Raw genomic sequence first — 4,863 nt, 5'->3', positions numbered from 1 at the left:
AACATAGCTCATGCATCATGTGATCAAGCACATTGAAGTAATGATATTCTTGTGGAGTAGTTTAAGGATTTTGACTTCTATCCCATCCCCACTCTTAAAAGATCCCTCGCCCAACGTGGGGCTCGAACCCACGACCCTGAGATTAAGAGTCTCATGCTCTACCGACTGAGCTAGCCGGGCCTCAAAACTTGGAAAGATCATACTTGAAAAAAACGGAAAATGCTGCCCACAACAAATTATCCATAATTCCATAATTCCAAAGACTACAGGATCGAGTAGACTTCTTTGACCACTGACTGAGCCAGCTGGGCAACTTAACGTAGCTCCTGCATCATGTGATCAAGCACATTTATGCCATGCTGAGAAAGAGGCCCAGTCTGTTGCAGTTTTTACGCTTGGTTCAGCTATGTCATCATGACAAACTTCTGGGAGCATTGCAAAACTGCAGGATATGGTTGGCTAGACTTGTTGACTGGTGCGTGAGGCCCTTTAGAATTCATATTCTCAGATGTATGCTTGTCTCAGAGGTCAAGTTCAGGTATAGATACTCTTGTAGAGTAGTTTAAGGACTTTGACTTCCATCCCCAATCTTAGAAGTTCCATCGCCCAATGTGGGGCTCGAACCCACGATCGCAAAGACTTCACTGACTACTGACTGAGCTAGCTGGGATACTTAACATAGCTCCTGCATCATGTGATCAAGCACATTTATGCCATGCTTGGAAAGAGGCCCAGTCTGTTGCAGTTTTTACGCTTGGTTCAGCTATGTCATCAGGACAAACTGCTTGAAGCATTGCAAAACTGCAGGATATGGTTGGCTAGACTTGTTGACTGGTGCGTCAGGCCCTTTAGAATTAATATTCTCAGATGTATGCTTCTGTCAGAGGTCAAGTTCAGACGGGTTTGGTTGGCTAGACTTGTTGACTGGTGCGTCAGGCCCTTTAGAATTAATATTCTCAGATGTATGCTTCTGTCAGAGGTCAAGTTCAGACGGGTTTGGTTGGCTAGACTTGTTGACTGGTGCGTGAGGACCTTTAGAATTCATATTCTCAGACGTATGCTTGTCTCAGAGGTCAAGTTCAGGTATAGATACTCTTGTAGAGTAGTTTAAGGACTTTGACTTCCATCCCCACTCTTAAAAGTTCCATCGCCCAACGTGGGGCTCGAACCCACGATCGCAAAGACTTCACTGACTACTGACTGAGCTAGCTGGGATGCTTAACATAGCTCATGCATCATGTGATCAAGCACATTGAAGTAACGATATTCTTGTGGAGTAGTTTAAGGATTTTGACTTCTATCCCAACCCCACTCTTAAAAGATCCCTAAACGTGGGGCTCGAACCCGACCCTGAGATTAAGAGTCTCATGCTCTACCGACTGAGCTAGCCGGGCCTCAAAACTTGGAAAGATCATACTTGAAAAAAAAACGGAAAATGCTGCCCACAACAAATTATCCATAATTCCATAATTCCAAAGAGAAAAGGATCGAGGAGACTTCATTGACCACTGACTGAGCCAGCTGGGCAACTTAGCTCCTGCATCATGTTCAAGCACATTTATGCCATGCTGAGAAAGAGGCCCAGTCTGTTGCAGTTTTTACGCTTGGTTCAGCTATGTCATCATGACAAACTTCTGGGAGCATTGCAAAACTGCAGGATATGGTTGGCTAGACTTGTTGACTGGTGCGTGAGGCCCTTTAGAATTCATATTCTCAGATGTATGCTTGTCTCAGAGGTCAAGTTCAGGTATAGATACTCTTGTAGAGTAGTTTAAGGACTTTGACTTCCATCCCCAATCTTAGAAGTTCCATCGAAGACTTCACTGACTACTGACTGAGCTAGCTGGGATACTTAACATAGCTCCTGCATCATGTGATCAAGCACATTTATGCCATGCTTGGAAAGAGGCCCAGTCTGTTGCAGTTTTACGCTTGGTTCAGCTATGTCATCAGGACAAACTGCTTGGAGCATTGCAAAACTGCAGGATATGGTTGGCTAGACTTGTTGACTGGTCGTCAGGCCCTTTAGAATTAATATTCTCAGATGTATGCTTCTGTCAGAGGTCAAGTTCAGTAGACTTGTTGACTGGTGCGTGAGACCCTTAGAATTCATATTCTCAGGCGTATGCTTGTCTCAGAGGTCAAGTTCAGGTATAGATACTCTTGTAGAGTAGTTTAAGGACTTTGACTTCCATCCCTCTTAAAAGTTCCATCGCCCAACGTGGGGCTCGAACCTGATCGCAAAGACTTCACTGACTACTGACTGAGCTAGCTGGGATGTAATGTAGCTCATGCATCATGTGATCAAGCACATTGAAGTAACGATATTCTTGTGGAGTAGTTTAAGGATTTTGACTTCTATCCCATCCCCACTCTTAAAAGATCCCTCGCCCAACGTGGGGCTCGAACCCACGACCCTGAGATTAAGAGTCTCATGCTCTACCGACTGAGCTAGCCGGGCCTCAAAACTTGGAAAAATCATACTTGAAAAAAAAACGGAAAATGCTGCCCACAACAAATTATCCATAATTCCATAATTCCAAAGAGAAAAGGATCTAGGAGACTTCATTGACCACTGACTGAGCCAGCTGGGCAACTTAACGTAGCTCCTGCATCATGTGATCAAGCACATTTATGCCATGCTGAGAAAGAGGCCCAGTCTGTTGCAGTTTTTACGCTTGGTTCAGCTATGTCATCATGACAAACTTCTGGGAGCATTGCAAAACTGCAGGATATGGTTGGCTAGACTTGTTGACTGGTGCGTGAGGCCCTTTAGAATTCATATTCTCAGATGTATGCTTGTCTCAGAGGTCAAGTTCAGGTATAGATACTCTTGTAGAGTAGTTTAAGGACTTTGACTTCCATCCCCAATCTTAGAAGTTCCATCGCCCAACGTGGGGCTCGAACCCACGATCGCAAAGACTTCACTGACTACTGACTGAGCTAGCTGGGATACTTAACATAGCTCCTGCATCATGTGATCAAGCACATTTATGCCATGCTTGGAAAGAGGCCCAGTCTGTTGCAGTTTTTACGCTTGGTTCAGCTATGTCATCAGGACAAACTGCTTGGAGCATTGCAAAACTGCAGGATATGGTTGGCTAGACTTGTTGACTGCTGCGTGAGGCCCTTTAGAATTAATATTCTCAGATGTATGCTTCTGTCAGAGGTCAAGTTCAGACGGGTTTGGTTGGCTAGACTTGTTGACTGGTGCGTGAGGACCTTTAGAATTCATATTCTCAGACGTATGCTTGTCTCAGAGGTCAAGTTCAGACGGGTTTGGTTGGCTAGACTTGTTGACTGGTGCGTGAGGACCTTTAGAATTCATATTCTCAGACGTATGCTTGTCTCAGAGGTCAAGTTCAGGTATAGATACTCTTGTAGAGTAGTTTAAGGACTTTGACTTCCATCCCCAATCTTAGAAGTTCCATCGCCCAACGTGGGGCTCGAACCCACGATCGCAAAGACTTCACTGACTACTGACTGAGCTAGCTGGGATACTTAACATAGCTCATGCATCATGTGATCAAGCACATTGAGGTAACGATATTCTTGTGGAGTAGTTTAAGGATTTTGACTTCTATCCCATCCCCACTCTTAAAAGATCCCTCGCCCAACATGGGGCTCTAACCCACGACCCTGAGATTAAGAGTCTCATGCTCTACCGACTGAGCTAGCCGGGCCTCAAAACTTGGAAAGATCATACTTGAAAAAAACGGAAAATGCTGCCCACAACAAATTATCCATAATTCCATAATTCCAAAGAGAAAAGGATCGAGGAGACTTCACTGACTACTGACTGAGCCAGCTGGGCTACTTAACGTAGCTCCTGCATCATGTGATCAAGCACATTTATGCCATGCTTGGAAAGAGGCCCAGTCTGTTGCAGTTTTTACACTTGGTTCAGCTATGTCATCAGGACAAACTGCTTGGAGCATTGCAAAACTGCAGGATATGGTTGGCTAGACTTGTTGACTGGTGCGTCAGGCCTTTTTAATATTATTCTTCTCAGATGTACTTTCTGTCAGAGGTCATAAGTTCAGAGGGTAGACTGGTTGACTACTGTTTGAGACTGCGTGAGGACCTCATATTCTCAGATGTATGCTTGTCTCAGAGGTCAAGTTCACGGTTTGTTTGGGGCTAGACTTGTTGACTGGTGCGTGAGGCCCTTTAGAATTCATATTCTCAGACGTATGCTTGTCTCAGAGGTCAAGTTCAGGTATAGATACTCTTGTAGAGTAGTTTAAGGACTTTGACTTCCATCCCCAATCTTAGAAGTTCCATCGCCCAACGTGGGGCTCGAACCCACGATCGCAAAGACTTCACTGACTACTGACTGAGCTAGCTGGGATGCTTAACATAGCTCCTGCATCATGTGATCAAGCACATTGAAGTAACGATATTCTTGTGGAGTAGTTTAAGGATTTTGACTTCTATCCCATCCCCACTCTTAAAAGATCCCTCGCCCAACGTGGGGCTCGAACCCACGACCCTGAGATTAAGAGTCTCATGCTCTACCGACTGAGATAGCCGGGCCTCAAGACTTGGAAAAATCATACTTGGTAAAAACGGAAAATGCTGCCCACAACAAATTATCCATAATTCCATAATTCCAAAGAGAAAAGGATCGAGGAGACTTCACTGACCACTGACTGAGCCAGCTGGACAACTTAACGTAGCTCCTGCATCATGTGATCAAGCACATTTATGCCATGCTTGGAAAGAGGCCCAGTCTGTTGCAGTTTTTACGCTTGGTTCAGCTATGTCATCAGGACAAACTGCTTGGAGCATTGCAAAACTGCAGGATATGGTTGGCTAGACTTGTTGACTGCTGCGTCAGGCCCTTTAGAATTAATATTCTCA

The 4,863-nt window shown here is 44.8% G+C and overlaps 4 non-coding genes across 4 annotated transcripts; all 4 read right to left on the bottom strand.

Annotated features, from left to right (window-relative positions):
- Positions 1-107: 107 nt before the first annotated feature.
- Positions 108-180, bottom strand: trnak-cuu. The gene has a single exon. It is a non-coding gene; the product is annotated as a tRNA-Lys (tRNA).
- Positions 181-2,388: 2,208 nt separating this feature from the next.
- On the bottom strand, positions 2,389-2,461 carry trnak-cuu. Its single transcript has one exon. It is a non-coding gene; the product is annotated as a tRNA-Lys (tRNA).
- Positions 2,462-3,610: 1,149 nt separating this feature from the next.
- On the bottom strand, positions 3,611-3,683 carry trnak-cuu. The gene has a single exon. It is a non-coding gene; the product is annotated as a tRNA-Lys (tRNA).
- A 780-nt stretch (positions 3,684-4,463) lies between these two features.
- On the bottom strand, positions 4,464-4,536 carry trnak-cuu. Its single transcript has one exon. It is a non-coding gene; the product is annotated as a tRNA-Lys (tRNA).
- Positions 4,537-4,863: the final 327 nt, after the last annotated feature.

This window comes from Xiphias gladius, unplaced genomic scaffold (genome assembly GCF_016859285.1).
Source record: "Xiphias gladius isolate SHS-SW01 ecotype Sanya breed wild unplaced genomic scaffold, ASM1685928v1 HiC_scaffold_662, whole genome shotgun sequence".
In the NCBI taxonomy this organism is placed as follows: domain Eukaryota; kingdom Metazoa; phylum Chordata; class Actinopteri; order Istiophoriformes; family Xiphiidae; genus Xiphias; species Xiphias gladius.
Note: the sequence above shows the minus strand (reverse complement) of the source record. Positions and strands in the feature narration are given on the sequence as shown.